Source organism: Mercenaria mercenaria, chromosome 9, assembly GCF_021730395.1.
Source record: "Mercenaria mercenaria strain notata chromosome 9, MADL_Memer_1, whole genome shotgun sequence".
NCBI lineage: Eukaryota > Metazoa > Mollusca > Bivalvia > Venerida > Veneridae > Mercenaria > Mercenaria mercenaria.
In genome coordinates, this window is record NC_069369.1 from 31856957 (window position 1) to 31875908 (window position 18952).

Here is an 18952-nt window from a genome sequence, read left to right on the forward strand (position 1 = left end):
ATGCACTCCTGTATTCTAATTACTGTATTGTTATACTGTAAACGTCTAGGACAAAAATAACATTTAATAAACTATATGTATAGTAAAACTTTGTTTTGTTGAGTAGTGAGTTACGTAATCAACTACGAAACAAAAGTATGTTTTTGTTATGTTTACTTCTCTAGCGGCTAAACACGACTTAGTGCCGTCTTCCTAGGCCTAAATATGTTTTTATTAGATACATTAATCAGACCCGATTATCTGTTTATCTGTCGCTCGTGATACAACACTGATACTCACATGTCATTTGTATTGAAAATGAAAAAAAAATCATACTTTCTTACATTGATTTTCACAAAATTAATCTGTAAAATATGTGCAAAATTTCTCGATCCAATTGCTAAAACATGTTTATTTATTGTCCTTGGTCACTTGGCCATAGATACAGCTGTATTGTAGAAAAATTCAATCAATTTATACGTATTTCGGATTATGATAATGTATATACACATTTTAAAGACAACAGGAGGCAGAAGGTTTACATGTTTCACTTCCATCTATGTCTGATTACTCGCCATCAAAATTTTCGAATCATCAAGTCAGTAAATCAGACCTATCTCAACAAAAAGAACAAACCATAATGAGGCTCTTGCAATTGACAGTTTTATCAAGACATATGCAGCTTGGTCATTTCTTTCTTCACAACAAGGGTAGAAAGTAATGAGATATATATTCATAGGTTCTTTCAATGCCCTCATCCTAATACGCGGAAGCATATTCATTGTTATCCGGCCGTCCGACTGTCCATCCATTCCCTTAGTTTCCGACTGTTGACCGAAGAACAATTTGGCACAGGAACCTCAAACCTGGCAGACAGCAGAAGATCCCTGTTGATTTTGAGGTTGGTCAAGGTCGTAGGGTCAGTAGGTGAAAGGTCATATAGAGACATTGAGACTAAAAATGATTCTACTCAATTACTATAAAACACTTTGGCCCACAGTCTTTAAACTGCATCGGATGACCGCCTAAGGTAAGAAGATGGCCGCATTTCTTTTAGGGTTAGGAGTTAAATGATATTGATACTAAAAATATCATGCATTGGGATGATTTCCTGTGGTCACTCGATGACCCATATTTTTATGAGCTCAGTAGGTCAAGGAAACTGTATCTAGGTTACTGAAAATGGTTTCAGATTATTAAACTCTTAGAAAAAGTTCAAAGTCTGAAATGAAAATGTCACATTTGAAGTACTATGCTTCCGTAAAGCTACTATTATAAAAACTGAGCGCCCAAATGTGAGATTGGAGTGGGAACGATAAACACTGTACAGAGAATGCTTTGAAACATAATCTATCACAACGTTAAGTTCATCTATCTTTATTGTATAACATGTGCAAAAACCTAACACATTAAACCTAGTTTTACTACAAATTTTACTTACATGTGGAGACCAAGATAATTTTGATGTACGTTACTTTCACGCCTAAATAGGTAGATTGACTGACAACAGACAGAGGTTTTGCTTAAGGAGTAAATTGTACTTAAAGATTTTCTGGACCTAGAGACAGTCAATATGTGACACTCATTTACGTTGAAAGACGTCTTCCATTTCTGTCCTATAATGATAAAAATGCTTTACACCTGAGATGAATCGCTCTGCGAATTTATAGTCCTATAAACCAGTCATCCTAAAACTTCAAAGACATACTCTGGAATACACAGACGCAAGTAGGTCATTTATGTAAAGCAGAAATAGGAGGGGTCCTAAGACGGACCCTTAGGGCATGCCTGATAATACAGAGTGAGATTTTTCTTAACTTTGCTGCATAATCTGTCACGTTTCTTCATTTCAACAATGAGTATTGTTTAACAGAAATAATCTTACTCGGTATATGAAACTAAACTTATTCTTAAAGGAGTTCCATAAGTCTTGGGCATTCGAAGTTTTCAGACGTTTTCGGGTGGCAAAATTTCTTTCTTAAGCCGCTTTTAAATTCCGACCAATTTAAATTGCCTTATCAAACAATATAATTTTGTTTTCCTCTTTGGATTGATTCTTAGAAGTTGTTGAAAGAATGTCAACAAAAGGAATACAGTGATCATGACTGAAACCAGAACTAGATCTAACTTTTACAGTTTCCGCCAAAGTAGTATTTGACAAGAGTAAATTGTCAAGTAGTCAAGTAGATTACTAGTAGCGTATCACAGTAACTCTGATAGGTTCAGCTAGTAAACATTTGAGTGAAACAAAATAGAAATCAAGAAAATTTACTCTTCATTATATATAGTCTTTGAAAATCTGAGGTTCAAGGTCACAAAAAATGTCAAAATAACGGTATGAAATAAGTTGATTCTATAAGATATATAGAATAGCATGATTTAGTGGTGCTGAAACTTAGTTTTTGAAAAATAAGGAATCGATGCTATGATATGTAGGTGAGTAAAGATCTCCACAGTAAATAGGTCTTATTTTCCATTTTTGTGCAGTTTCGTGTAGAAAGGATGTTTTAACCACATTTTCAGAGCGAAACAGAAAATAGGAGTGTTTTGTAATATGCGTTTTTTAAGGTAGCATATCACCATTGACTCCATATTTTCTTTCTATTGTTTTCGTCATTTTATAATAAATAATGATGTAAAGTGGGTGTAGGAAAAAGTTTGTTCTATAAAGATATGTAAATTAGATCTGAAATGACCGTTTATTATACGAAACAAAGAATAATTTGAAATAGTGACCGTTAACCTGTAAAAGTACGAAAACAGAAAGTTCGAAAATTCTATGCACGAAACATAGGTTCCCAAGTTCGAATATATTTTTCCCTTATAAAATATATTAATAGATCCAAATTCTATTTTTTTAAAATTTCAATGTTCATTAATCGAACAGATAATCACCGTTATGCGTCACATGTATTAATTCTGAATTTCGTATGCGCGCTTTGAAAGCTAGCAAGCTGACAGAAAAAAAACACGTGAGAAAATTTGACATTATATCATCATCATTGAATGAGAGAAGAATTATATTGTTTTAAGAATTAAAAGGTAAATTGCCATTAATTCAACAGGAATCAGATAAACGCTTTTTATACTTATGACTTCTGTAAAATTACAACTGTAATACGTATTCGCGATGGCAGTGGTGTAGTGATAGCACTTCCAACAGCCGTGCTGTTGGGTTAACCATTTAGCGACGTGGTTAGAGTGTCCGCCTACAGATCTCAAGGTCCGAGGTTCGAACTCCAGCACAGGTGGCAGTAACGTACCTAGGATACATTATGGATTCATGAGACATATGCACTTAAATTTAATATGAACTTAGGTGCTACCTAGAAGGCAGAGCTCCCTTGAAAAATCACCAGTGCCCCTTGAAAATTAAAGGAGTGCTGCTGGAATTATGGATCCGTTTTAAGAAGTTTATGTTCTTTAAAAGTCCACTACTAAAACGAGTATTACATGAAAACCAGAGTTTGTAGCTGAGACTTCATATTTACAGTTACTGGAACAGACCCGGAGAGAGAGTAGAAACTACTCGCACCCTAGGTGGCTCCAATTACATGGTAACTGAAGTGATGGCCACTTTACCAGCATGCAGTCAATAAAAAGCAATAAATCACATGTAGCAGTGTTGATAAGCCTTGATGCAGGAATTAATGAATAACACATATAAAATGATAGTGTACTGTTTATGGTGGAGGCATGTCCATTTAACTGCATGTCTTTTAAATTTGCCCATTTTTTTCAGGAAACTTGATATATGGATATAAGACAAAATTAATCAACATCAATTTTGTGCAAAAATAGTTAAAAACTATGCCAATAAAATGGGTCTTATTATTAGAATATAATTCAAAGCACAGAATATATTTCATTACAAAATTTCCAATTAGAAGACAATATTGAAAATATCTGTTATTTAATTTTCTAGCTGTGTATGACTGTCTGCCCGTCTATCAGTCAATAAAGTAGATCTTGCTGCGACTTTATAAATCTGTTTTTACATATTAAAACCTGTTTTATAAGAAGATGGCTGTATGAAGAATATGCTTATCATTATAATACATGTATGTCTGTCTGTCACTAAAGATGGAATATGCAATAACATGTCCTTGAAATGGAAAATTATCCTGTGACGACAAGCAAGAGCTAAAAGAACCATTTTCAGATTGGACCAGATGTTGTTTATTATGCATGCCGATGTACCATGTACAGGTCTTTAATAAAATTCTATTCTGTTCTGTTCTGTTATTATTAAATATTTGGACCAACAATGTTCCATGATATATAATTATAAGAAAGTTAAAAAAAATTGCAATTTCAAATGTGTTGCTATGTCTATTATCAGAGAGTATCCGAATGACCTAACAAGATTGGTAAAAGCCTGCATATTTTGTGTATTTTATGTGATTACTTTTAAAGTGTAAATCACCTGTTAATTAAGTATATAGGATTAATTGTTTTACTCTTCCTGTTTTATTTAAAAAAAGGGTATTCTTCTTCGTGGCCTTTTCAGAAAAAATGAACAGAATGAATGTGAACATAATTTTAAGATGTATATAATTCATTACATTGATTTTTTTTTTATCGTTTTAATTTGTTAGCATGTTCACAGCACTGTGTAGCCATAGCTAGTTCCATCCATTGCTAATCAATCGTAAGCTCAGCAAAGAGGCATTTTGTTTTTAGCTCACCTGTGGATGAGCTTTTGTGATCACCCTTCGTTCGTTGTCTGTCCACAATTTCTTGTGAACACGATAGAGACTGCACTTTGCAATAAATTTTAATCAAACTTGCACACAACTTGTATTGGCATAATATCCCGATTCCTTTTGAAACTTGGCCAGATCCCATCATGGGTTCAAGGGTTATTGCCCCTTAAAAGGCCAAATATATGGTATTTTGGCTTGTGAACACGATAGGGACCACATTTTGCAATTACCTTTAATCAAAGTTGCACACAGCTTGTATGTGCATAATATCTCGGTTCCTTTCGAAAACTGACCAGATCAAAAGCTAAAGGCCTCATCCTATCTCCATGACATTTGGTCAGAATGGTCATCTTCATTCCTGAACCAAATTTAAAACTGGGTCATATGGGGTCAAAAACTAGGCCATCCAGTCAAATCAAAGGGAAAGCTTGTCTCTCGAGGCCACTTTTATGACCCTATCTTCATGAAATTTGGTAAGAATGTTTATCTTGATGATTCCTAGACCAAGTGTGACACTGGCCATGTATGGTCAAAAACTAGGTCACGTGCTCAAATCAAAAGAAAAGCATATTAACACTCCAAGAGGCCATATTTATGACCTTATCTTCATGAAATTTGGTAAGAATATTTATCTTGATTATTTCTAGGCCAAGTTCGAAACTGGTTTATGTGGGGTCAAGGCCAAGTTTTACAGGTGAGCGATATAGGGTCATCATCACCCTCTTGTTGTGATGTTTGAATGAAATTTGTATTACATCTGAATATGTAAATGAACAATTTTAAGCATGGTTTTTCATAACTTAGTTCTTCACAATTTTATAAACCGAAAGTAATGAAGTAACTTCATTATTCTTGATAACATAGAATAAAGCCTATGTATGCGTTACTGATGTTCATGTGTTTACTAAATGGCAATATCACAATCTTTCTAAAATGAAATTCAATTGTTACAATGTTTACAATGAAACAATTCTAATAATGTCTTCACAAACTGTGAGAATTTTTAATAAAATCTGCAATGTAGTGCAAAAAATGCAATTTTCCTATAAACTCCAATTACAAAATTTTGCTTAAGGTTCAGATTCATTCAAATCAGTCTAGTAAAAAATTCAAGCACGAGAATATATATATTTTGCGACTTTTTCTTAGTATGTCCTGAAATTCTAAAACGGAGTGGTTTTATCAAATTCTACATTGTGGATTATATTTTACCTTCAATGTGTAGAACTACCAAAATTGAATCCACAAACATGTGTATTCGTTTTGTTATTTTAACAAAATAATTGTTACATAATGCAAATTCATGTCAGTAGAGGTAATTTACCAATTTACATGAACCAGTGTATGACATGTTTTTTGTTCCGAAATTCCTATTACGTGTTTCAAGAATAGAGTATAGATAATTTAAGGCGTTGACTTTATTTCTTTTCTTTTTTCTTTTTCAACTTTCTCTATAATTTGCAAGGAAAATGTTTTTTAAGATGCTTTCAACATGAGCATTTTAGTATACGATCTTTATAAGAGAATAAATGCAGTGCATATATCTACATTATTTGTTTTTGTGTAAGGTGAAACCACTGTTTAGCAGAGTTTTATAATAGAACAGAGCAGAATAGAATTTAGAAAACCTGTATGTGGTACATCGGCATGCATAATAAGCAACATCTGGTCCAATCTGAAAATGGTTTCTTTTATCCAATTATAGATTCCATCTTCAATAAATGACAGACGGACAGACATACTTAATATATGGATGAAATATAACGATAAGCATATTCTTCAGACTGCCATCTATTTATAAAACATGTTGTTTTTAGCTCACCTGTCACAAAGTGACAAGGTGAGCTTTTGTGATCGCGCGGTGTCCGTCGTCCGTCCGTGCGTCCGTAAACTTTTGCTTGTGACCACTCTAGAGGTCACATTTTTCATGGGATCTTTATGAAAGTTGGTCAGAATGTTCATCTTGATGATATCTAGGTCAAGTTCGAGACTGGGTCACGTGCCATCAAAAACTAGGTCAGTAGGTCTAAAAATAGAAAAACCTTGTGACCTCTCTAGAGGCCATATATTTCACAAGATCTTCATGAAAATTGGTCAGAATGTTCACCTTGATGATATCTAGGTCAAGTTCGAAACTGGGTCACGTGGGGTCAAAAACTAGGTCAGTAGGTCTAAAAATAGAAAAACCTTGTGACCTCCCTAGAGGCCATATTTTTCATGAGATCTTCATGAATATTGGTCAGAATGTTTATCTTGATGATATCTAGGTCAAGTTCGAAACTGGGTCACGTAGGGTCAAAAACTAGGTCATTAGGTCTAAAAATAGAAAAACCTTGTGACCTCTCTAGAGGCCATATTTCTCAATGCATCTTCATGAAAATTGGTCAGAATGTTCATCTTGATGATATCTAGGTCAAGTTCGAAACTGGGTCACGTGGGGTTAAAAACTAGGTCAGTAGATCTAAAAATAGAAAAACCTTGTGACCTCTCTAGAGGCCATATTTTTCATGAGATCTTCATGAATATTGGTCAGAATGTTCACCTTGATGATATCTAGGTCAAGTTCGAAACTGGGTCATGTGGGGTCAAAAACTAGGACAGTAGATCTAAAAATAGAAAAACCTTGTGACCTCTCTAGTGGCCATATTTCTCAATGGATCTTCATGAAAATTGGTCAGAATGTTCACCTTGATGATATCTAGGTCAAGTTCGAAACTGGGTCCTGTGCTGTCAAAAACTAGGTCAGTAGGTCTAAAAATAGAAAAACCTTGTGACCTCTCTAGAGGCGATATTTTTCAATGGATCTTCATGAAAATTGGTCAGAATATTTACCTTGAAGATATCTAGGTCAAGTTCGAAACTGGGTCACGTGGGGTTAAAAACTAGGTCAGTAGATCTAAAAATAGAAAAACCTTGTAACCTCTCTAGAGGCCATATTTTTCATGAGATCTTCATGAATATTGGTCAGAATGTTCATCTTGATGATATCTAAATCAGATTCGAAACTTGGTCACGTGGGGTCAAAAACTAGGTCAGTAGGTCTAAAAATAGAAAAAACCTTGTGACCTCTCTAGAGGCCATATTTCTCAATGGATCTTCATGAAAATTGGTGAGAATGTTCAGCTTGATGATATCTAGGTCAGGTTCATAACTGGGTCATGTGCGGTCAAAAACTAGGTCAGTAGGTCGAAAAATAGAAAAACCTTGTGACCTCTCTAGAGGCCATATTTTTCACGAGATCTTCATGAAAATTGGTGAGAATGTTCACCTTGATGATATCTAGGTCAAGTTTAAAAGTGGGTCACGTGCCTTCAAAAACTAGGTCATTAGGTCAAATAATAGAAAAACCTTGTGACCTCTCTAGAGGCCATATTTTTCAATGGATCTTCATGAAAATTGGTCAGAATTTTTTATCTTGATGATATCTAGGTCACATGTGCTCAAAAACTAGGTCACTATGTCAAATAATAGAAATAACGATGTCATACTCAGTTGAACACTGGGTCATGTGGAGATAGGTGAGCGATTCAGGACCATCATGGTCCTCTTGTTATAAAGTCGCAGCAAGACCTACCTTATTTGACTGGGAGGACGGACGTTTTGGCCACGGATGTTTTGGCCCGGACGTTTTGGCCTAGGATCTTTTGGCCTAGGATGTTGTTAAAGAAAAATAATCTGTTTCATTTATTTACTTACACTATAACAAAGAGCTATAAAAATAATATAAATATATTTCTTTGACTATAACATTCTTTAGAATAATCTCCAGACCATATTTTGCATTATATGGAACCACAATTTATTTTTGGCCAAAATGTCCTACCTCCAAAAAATGCCTGGCCAAAACATCCTAGGCCGAAAGATCCTAGGCCGAAACGTCCGGGCCAAAAGGTCCTACATTTATTTGACTGATAGACAGGCAAACAGGCATACAAATGTAGAAATTTGAATAGCATATATAGGTATTTTCAATATAGTCTTCTTACTATCAAATTTCCTGATGGAAGTTATTATATACTAATGATAGGACCCATTATATTTCATAGGTTTTAAATATTTTGCACAAAATTGATTAAAGTGGATGTTGATTAATTTTGTCTAATATCCATATATCAAGTTGTCTTGGGAAAAATGGGCAAATTTAAAAGACATGCATGCACTATAAACAGCACACTATCATTTTATACATGTTATTCGTTTATTCCTACATCAAGGAAAATCTGGCCTAAGCTTATCAACACTGTTACATGTGATTTATTGCTTTTTATTGGCTGCATGCTGGTAAACTGGCCATCACTTCAATTACCATGTAATTGGAGCCTCCTAGGGTGCGAGTAGTTTCTACTCTCTCTCCGGGTCTGTTCCAGTAACTGTTTATTGAAAATATGACCCACTGCATCGGATCTGACCAAATAGTCGTGGATATGTTCAAGAATAACCAACAAATAAACAGAAACCTTTTGCCAATTTCAAACCGAAAGTATGTTTTTCAACTGCTTACGAACCCGTCGTGCATCAGGGCCCTCGATCGGCCTTTTTTACCGCCAAATATCGGCTGCTTCCCCCGCCAAAATAGTATCCTTTCTCCAGAGAAAGAAATTCCCCCTTCAAACAGTACATTCGGTTGACCCGAAATCCCGGGTTTTTGACCCGTGAAAATCGAGAAAAACTCGTATTTGACCCACACAAAATATGCCCCGTGCGTTGGGTTGACTCGCGGAAATTTTCTTTGATGCGTCTATAGTTCGAAAGTTCTGCCCCTTGTCAATCAAAATCCCAGTCAGTTTCAATATTGTTCGCCGTCATAAGCGGAAGTATGGCAGTAGGCAGAGCGTCAAATGTTAATTAGCTGCTAACAGATGTCAATCACGCCACGCGCCGATTGACATGTGGTCATCTCGCGGTTTGTATTCCCTATCATTAGCAATGGTGTTTATTGATCAATATGTAAAAGGTTATTAATTTAAATTATTTCCTGTGCACCACTTGTTAATTAGAGATAAAATCATTATTTTGTTTTCTTGAAAGGATTACGTGAGCCGGTCAACCGTTACGGTCTATAGAAAATTTATTATCATTGCCGAGGCTTTGTTTGGCCCAAAATGAATTAAAAGCTTTAAACAAGCAGAAATTATAAGTATTGAATTAGATATGGTGAAAAAAATAAGAAATTTAAAACAGGTATATCATCAAAAATTTTAAATGTTTACTTTCGTTTTCCATATTTGTCACCCATTTTCGCGACCGTGATTTTTGGACATTTTTATCATTTCTTACAAGATTTTTCTAGTACAATCTAAATAAAAAGCCACTGAAAAGTCTGCATTTAAGAAAAATATGATCACTGTTGCAAAAGCAGCCCTTATTTTGAAGCATTTTTAGCTCATCTGATTTTTTGAAAAAAAATGATGAGTTATTGTCATCACTTGAGCGGTTGTCGGCGTCTGCGTCGGCGTTGCCTGGTTAAGTTTTATGTTTAGGTCAGCTTTTCTCCTAAACTATCAAAGCTATTGCTTTGAAACTTGGAATACTTGTTCACCATCATAAGCTGACCCTGTATAGCAAGAAACATAACTCCATCTTGCTTTTTGCAAGATTTATGGCCCCTTTTGTACTTAGAAAATATCAGATTTCTTGGTTAAGTTTTATGTTTAGGTCAACTTTTCTCCTAAACTATCAAAGCTATTGCTTTGAAACTTGGAATACTTGTTCACCATCATAAGCTGACCCTGTACATCAAGAAACATAACTCCATCTTGCTTTTTGCAAGATTTATTGCCCCTTTTGGACTTAGAAAATCAGTTTTCTTGGTTAAGTTTTATGTTTAGGTCAGCTTTAATCCTAAACTATCAAAGCTTTTGCTTTAAAACTTGCAACACTTGTTCACCATCATAAGTTGACCCTGTACAGCAAGAAACATAACTCCGTCCTGCTTTTTGCAAGATTTATGGCCCCTTTTGGACTTAGAAAATATCAGATTTCTTGGTTAAGTTTTATGTTTAGGTCAACTTTTTCTCTTAAACTATCAAAGCTATTGCTTTGAAACTTGCAACACTTGTTCACCATCATAAGCTGACCCTGTACAGCAAGCAACATAAATCCATCCTGCTTTTTGCAATAATTATTGCCCCTTTTGGACTTAGAAAATCATTTTCTTGGTTGAGTATTATGTTTAAGTCAACTTTTCTCATAAACTATCAAAGCTATTGCTTTAAAACTTGCAACAGTTTTTCACCATCATAAGTGGACACTGTACATCAAGAAACATAACTCTATCCTGCTTTTTGCAAGAATGATGGCCCTTTTTAGACTTAGAAAATCATGGGTAGGACAATATTTCTATTACACTAAAAAAAATCAGATGAGCGTCAGCACCCGCAAGGCGGTGCTCTTGTTAGATAATAAAATCATGCAAAGGCACCAAACCCCACCCACTTTTAGACAACTAAAATATAAATCGAGTAAAAAAATCTGTAATGATAAATGTTCTTCTTTTAGATAAAGTTTGTGGAATTTGCATTAATAACAGTATAGCTTGACCCCTGAAAAGCTGATCTTGACATGATATAAATGCAGTTGCCAGTAGTATGTTGAGAAAAAGAAACAGCTTTAGTGTAATGAAAGTTATACATGTTATAGTTCTTACATAGTATGCTATTCTTTGAAGGCAATGAAAATTTCCCCTTTCGGCTAAAACGACGCGAAAATTCCCCAACCTGAGGGCTGCAGACCCCTTCCCCCAAAGTAGAGTGAGGGCCCTGTGCATCTTCTGATTTTTCGGAAAAATGCTCCGAAACAAGGCCATAATTTATAAATAGATCCAACGATAACGTGATGTTTACAAAGCATAGGGAATTCAACATTTTTGTAACTCACAAAATCTTCATGAAAACCATTATTATAATACAGGTAATATACAGCTATACTACAAGTTTTCGTGTGGTCCACTGGACAATTTAGGCCCTTCCTGAATAAATGTGTTTTCACAACTTGATCTGCAAACTTATGCAGTCAATCTCTTTTCACCAAAGTTTTAAAGATATAGATGAATTACTATCTTACACTGTAGAAACAAAATGTGATTGAAATTTACCTAAAGACACTGATTTATGTACATATTCAGGGCTCTCGTTTGGCAAAATTTGGGGCCGAATATAGGCCCCATTCCCCCCTCAAAATAGTATGTTTTTTCCCCCTTATTTTCAAAAAAATTCCCCCTCTAGTCCAAGAACGTCAGTGCTAAGTGCTTTGCAGTTGACTTGCTGGCCTTAAAATTTTACTGTTCTTGAAAATTCAGTGGCTCAGAGAAAAATACCAAGTGAGATGAATGAATAATGTTGTTTATAATTGGCAGAATTCATACAAAAGAGTTTATAATTAACAAAATTCAGGTTTGGGTCAGCAAAATTGAAAAGAATGTTTATATTTGTTTGCATTTCTTTTCGCATTTGAAATTCCCCCTCAAAAGACTTTTTTTGAAAAATCATGCGAAATTCCCCCCTTGCATGGACCCTGGCCCCAGTCCCAAAATGCAAACGAGAGCCCTGATATTGCTACATTAATTCAATAAAATTTTATACATTAAACATATTGTCTTGGCCTAATATTATGTCACTGTCAGTTTGAAACTAAAATCTTGTATATCTCGTATTTTTCATGCAAATCATGTATCATTACTATCATGGAAATACAAAAAGAAATATGGTTACTTTATGGCGCGTCTTTAAACGGATATTCGTTTGAATTAATTTCAAAATCACGTGATCCCGAAGAATTTCCGAACGATTACGGAAAAACGATAAACATGAAAGTAGCACAAAGAAAGTTTTTTTTGAGAAAAAAACTATGCGCCACTTATTTTCGCCAGTTTGCAAAATTTAGCGCCAAATTCTTAAAATTATCGCAAATGGCGACATTGGCGATCGACAGCGGAGGCCCTGGGGGAATGAAAATCATTTACATGTACAAAGCTTGTTTAAAACCCAAAAGACTAGCCATCTTTAAAAGTTAGTGATGAGAATTTTACCCAGAGAAAATCACTGTTTGCCGAAATTCTCGAAAACTCCTGTTTTATTTACTGAACTGCTAAGTTGACAGTCTATGACATTTTTATGGTTAATCTTTTAGCACTACTGGTATAGAATAGGAATGGTAGTAGGAGCCTTTTTGATGTTTATTGATAATTCATAGCCAATATTTTTTTTCCCCCTACTAACATGACTAAGTAATAAACTCTGGTCAGTGACTTTTAAGCTTGTGGATGAAATATATGTGAATGGGGAGAAGAGCATTATGTGCTTTTCACAGTTCAATGCCTGTATATTTTGTTCCCAAAACCTTTTTAAAAAATAAGTTTTATCTACAGACAGTACATTGGAACCTGACATCACTAACAAAACACTTGTTAAATTATGTCTCCCACCACACAGTGGTGTGGGAGACATATTGATTTACTCCAGTCTGTGCGTGTGTCTGTCTGTCACAAAGCTTGTCCACACTCTTAAGTCGAACATTTCTCATCCGATTTTCACCAAACTTGAACAAAATGTGTTTGACTATGAGACCTCGGGTAAGTTCGATAACTAGCCAAATCGGTCCAGGCGTCTTGGAGTTATGGCCCTTGAATTACCAAAAATCGGCCTTTTTACTCTTGTCCGCACTCTAATTCTAACATTTCTCATCCAGTCCTCACCACACTTGAACAAAATGTGTTTGACCATGAGACCTCAGCCAAGTTCGATAACTAGCCAAATCGGTCCAGGCATTTTGGAGTTACAGCCCTTGAATTATTGAAAAATCTGCCTTTTTACTCTTGTCCGCACTCTAAGTCGAACATTTCTCATCCGATCTTCACCAAACTTGAATAAAATGTGTTTGACCATGAGACCTCAGTCAAGTTCGATAACTAGCCAAATCGGTCCAGGCATTTTGGAGTTACGGCCCTTGAATTACTGAAAAATCTGCCTTTTTACTCTTGTCCACTCTCTTAAGTCGAACATTTCTCATCCGAACTTCACCAAACTTGAACAAAATGTGTTTGGCCATAAGAAATTAGCCAAGTTCGATAACTAGCCAAATCCGCCCAGGCTTTTTTGATTTATGGTCCTTGAATTACTGATTGGATCCACTCGTCCAGACCATCTAATTGGATCCACTCATCTAAGCCATCTAGAGACACTAGACATTTTTCATAGGGGCAGTTGTGAGAGACATGCACTTTTCTCAAAAGCATCTCTAGTTTCACATTCTATGAATGACATTATTTTTTACAATGCTTTCAAAACTCATATTAACCCTTACACCTTTCTGCCTACTCTAAATAATTGTACTCATGAGATGAATATTGTTATATTTCTATGACTGGTCGATATCCCCTCAAGGTAGACATGAAATATCAGTGGGGAGGACTGTTTATAATGTTGGCATAACTTTAGTCCAACCCATTTGCTGTTCTTTTCATTTCAATATATGATTATTTTATTTTTTATTATGTATGTTATGTATATATGTAGAAATGAAAATTATATGCAATAAAATATGATTAAACTAAATATCAGAATGTAAAATCGGTGTACTTGAGACTACTTTCGGCCCATTTTTTAGTCCAAAAACTTTTGACTGCCGCTGTCCCGTTAGAGGGATGACAACTATAAAAAATTGGATCATAAAATAAGTCATCCCAATAATAAATGAGTAAGGCTACCCATAGGACACCGCCTGCTCTCTTTGTCTATTGAACAAGTCTTCTCATGCAGACAGCAATTATTGCTTATGTCAAACCACAAAAAACCCATGTGTTAGACTGTGTCTATAATTCTCTGTCTATAACTTGCGCGTTAAATATTTAATCGGAACCGGTCAATAAACTTATTATTAAATGTCTGACACATCTAAAAATAGACACTTTGGAATTCCTCAAACTGTTTATTTTTCAGCTACTTTCGGATTGATTGCATTGTCTGGTATGTTTGCAGTTATTTTGATTTAAAACAATTTAGCAACTTCCTGGTCGGCAATTTTGTTGTGTGAAATGACCTTACAGGAGCAATTTTCTGTATGTTTCAGGTTGCTATTTATCGTGAAAAAGATTTAAAGACTGCATGCATATAAATGAAGGAAATTTTTGATTTTCTGTCGATATTGATGACTTTTTAGTACCTGACATTTTTAGCTTGACTATACAAAGTATTATGGTGAGCTGTCCTACTCAACCAGGCGTCCACTCTTTAGTTAAATTTTTGATGCACATTCTCTTTATCTTTGTAATTACATGATGGATTTGCTTCAAACTTAATTTCCTCATTATCACCCAACATCATATGACACAAAGCCGCAGCACTGGCACCAATATTACATGAATTCAGATCCCCTTTTTACTTAGAATGTTTGGTTCATTTTGATGCAAATTCACTATGTCTGTTATTGTACCCTCTGAACAACGAAGTTGTAAGGCGGGATATACTGGTTTCAGGTTGTCTGTCTGTCCGTCTGTCCATAGACACCAACTCTCCTCATCCCCTTGACACAATTTAATGAATTTTCACACAAGTGATCAGTAACAACAGTAGTTGTGCATGGTGCATGTTAGGTTCTTTCAGAAAAAAAATTCTGCACAGTTTTGGGACTTTGTTTTTTGTTAACATACTATATACATACAGTCTGCATGTGCAATTTTGTGTGTGCCTTGTGCATGCCTAATCTCCTGAACAATTGCACATAATTTAATGAAACTTAAAACAAGTGATCAGTAGTAACCCTAGTTGTGGATGGTCATGTTAGATTCTTTCAGAAAAAATTTCTGCACAGTTATCACGGGGGAGGAACTGTTACATGAGACTCGGTTGTGGAGGATATCATGTTACAGATTTAGGATGCTTCTGTTACAGTATTCCTGGATAACGTTACAGCATTCGGAGGATAATAATAGCTGTCGGTATTTTTTTTGCCAAAGATGTGGTAAAGATTGATCTCTTTATCCAAAAATAAAAATTGTTTTCCTAGATCAGTGATATGTACATCTGTTGAGACATAGCTTAACCTGTGAAACACGGTATATTGATGTCAATCAAGCGTTTCATAACAAAATTTGAAATTTTGATAGTAAAATATCTAAAACAAATTGATTAAAAGATATTCAAACCGTATTTCATGCAAATTTGCATTGATTAAAACCCTCTTCAGGCATGGACTTATAATACGAGAAAGAAAAATTACTGTTGGTCTAATATTTCGTGGTTTTATAGAATGTTGCAGTTTAGCAGGATATGTTACAGTTGTGGGGTGCTGCTTCTGAATGTGTTACAGATTTAGGGTGATACCTTTTCCTTCTTCAGGATTCTGTTGTTAGATGTAAATACTGCTAAACAACATTTATTTTGTCATTTGAGGCAGTCAGACATGTACTAGAGTGGCGTTACTGTAACAACGTTTAAAAACACACCCTTTTCCAAGCAAATTGACCGATCGTTTGAACAATCTCTAAATACATCGGTTGTTAAATGTTTTTCATAACCTCTAAATAAATCACCAAAGATATCGCGGAGCGAAATCGAAAAATGTTTTAAGTGTTTCTTTATTTATATTCACATAGATTAATTACTTTCGTTCAAATCTAAAAAGAGAGTGAGTTACTATGTTTATAAGGTAACTCCTAATTTTTGAACAACCCGAATTTAAATGTGCTTGTGCTCGCATTTACGCATTGCCTACAGGAACCGCCTCGGTAGCCTAGTGGTAGAGCGTCCGCTTTGAGTGCGGGAGGTCGTGGGTTCGATCCCCGGCCGCGTCATACCAAAGACGTAAAAAATGGTACTAGTAGCTTCCTCGCTTGGCGCTCAGCATTAAGAGGCTAGTGCTAGGGCTGGTCAGCCTGGTGTCAGTATAATGTGACCGGGTGGGTTATCATGCGACGTGTCTACGGCGTGATATTCCAGTGAGGCAGCAAGTGCTATAAAGTTGGGCATTGTGCTCACTGCTACAAGTAGACACCGTCGTTTATATGACTGAAAAATTGTTGACAAAAGACGTTAAACCCGAACACACACATGCACGCAATGCCTACAGTACTGAGACATGCCTTCTAATGGCACACAGCCCTGAAAAGCCCTTGACACTGTCATACACACAAAAACAAAAACGCATATATTTTTAGAAGAAAATCCTGAAACATTATACATTTTAACTAATAACTGCGTATAAAATCCTCTGTTAAATGATACAGGCTCCTAACTGTGACCAAACAGATTGAATGCTTCAGATTAGCCTATTTGATTTTGCTTGCTTGCCAGATCTTCATTGCGCAGATGCATATGATGATTCGATGGTTGTTCCAACAGTAAACACGTATACATGTTTAACAAAAAAAGAATCTTTTGTTATTTGAAATAAAGTTTTATTGCACATGTGCGAGTTGTCGTGAGAAAAGCCAATTAATTTCTTAAGTTCTCCATTACCGATTCCGAGAGGATATTTTCTTTTAAGCTTATTAGTAATTGAAATCGTTGATTAAGACACGCATTACCAAGCTCCTCTGAAGCTAGGACACATCATTTGCTAGCTTAATACATGTAGCATAAACAGGTACTACGGTATTTATGAAAGAACAGCTTATTAAAGTGCAAACGACGATTCAATGCGAATTGTTGATTATATGGTATCATATACTTTGGATATAGAACACTAGCTTTCCATTGAAAATGTTTATATATGATATCATTTTAATATATATAGCTGTTATATCAGATTTAGAATTTCGAAATTAGAAAAAAAATACACTTGGTATAATATGTTTGTTACATCTTACAAAAAATCCCGCATAATTCATGATATCTAAATTTTATTTGCTATCCTGGTATTGTATATTGTCAAAATGTATTCCAAAAAGTATCATCCTAAATCTGTAACACATCCAGAAGAAGCATCCCACAACTGTAACATTCTATAAAACCACGAAAAATTAGACCCACATTGATGTTTCTACCTCGTATTATAACTGCATGCCTAAACAGGGTCTTTATCGTTGCAAATGAGCATAAAATATGGTTGAAACATATTTTGATCAACTTCTTTAAGATTATTTTCTATCAAAATTTCGGATTTTGTCATTAAACGCTTGATAGAGATCAATATACTGTGTTTCACGTGTTAAACCATGTCTCAACAGACGTACATACCATTGATCTAGAAAAACAACTTTTACTTTTGCAAAAAAGAGATAAATCTTTACTATTTCTTTGGCAAACAAAACATAGACAGCGATTATTATCCTCTGAATGCTGTAATGTTATCCGGGAATACTGTAACTGTAGCATCCTAAATCTGTAACATGATATCCTCCACAACCGAGTCTCGTGTAACAGTTCCTCCCCCGTGGTTATGGGACTTTAAACATACTGTGTCAATGGGGGGGGGGGGGGGGGGGGTACATTCATCACCTTTAGTGATAGCTCCAGTTTACCCTTGAAATATGCTCATAGATAGTTGAATTTGTTTCCTTTTTAGCTCATCTGTCTGATTTTTTGAAAAAAAAAATGATGAGTTATTGTCATCACTTGATAGGCGTTGGCGTTGCCTGGTTAAGTTTTATGTTTAGGTAAGCTTTTCTCCTAAACTATCAAAGTTTTTGCTTTGAAACTTGCAACACTTGTTCACCATCAATAGCTAACCCTGTACAGCAAGAAACATAACTCCGTCCTGCTTTTTGCAAGAATTATGGCCCCTTTTGGACTTAGAAAATATCAGATTTCTTGGTTACGTTTTATGTTTAGGTAAACTTTTCTCCTAAACTATCAAAGCTATTGCTTTGAAACTTGCAGAACTTGTTCACCATCATAAGCTTACCCTGTACAACAAGAAACATAACTCCATCCTGCTTTTTGCAAGAATTATACTCCTTTTCGACTTTGAAAATCAGATTTCTTGGTTAAGTTTTGTGTTTAGGTCAGCTTTTCTCCTAAACTATCAAAGCTCCTGCTTTAACACTTGCAACACTTGTTCACCATCATAAGCTGACCATGTACAGCAAGAAACATAACTCTGTCCTGCTTTTTGCAAGAATTATGGCCCCTTTTGGACTAAGAAAATATCAGATTTATTGGTTAAGTTTTATGTTTAGGTAAACATTTTCCTACACTATCAAAGCTATTGCTTTGAAACTTGCAACAGTTGTTTACCATCATAAGCTGACTCTGTACAGCAAGAAACATAACTCCATCCTTCTTTTTGCAAGAATTATGGCCCTTTTGGACTTAGAAAATCATGGGTTGGAC

The 18952-nt window shown here is 35.2% G+C and overlaps 1 protein-coding gene across 1 annotated transcript in view; it reads left to right on the forward strand.

Moving 5' to 3' along the window:
• The first annotated feature begins 2871 nt into the window (after positions 1–2871).
• LOC123546856 (nucleolar protein 14-like) overlaps positions 2872–18952 on the forward strand; it is a 64175-nt gene continuing 48094 nt past the window's right edge. The window contains exon 1 of the mRNA XM_053551159.1: positions 2872–3021. The gene's annotated coding sequence lies outside the window, so the exon portion shown is untranslated. The remainder of the gene's footprint in view (positions 3022–18952) is intronic.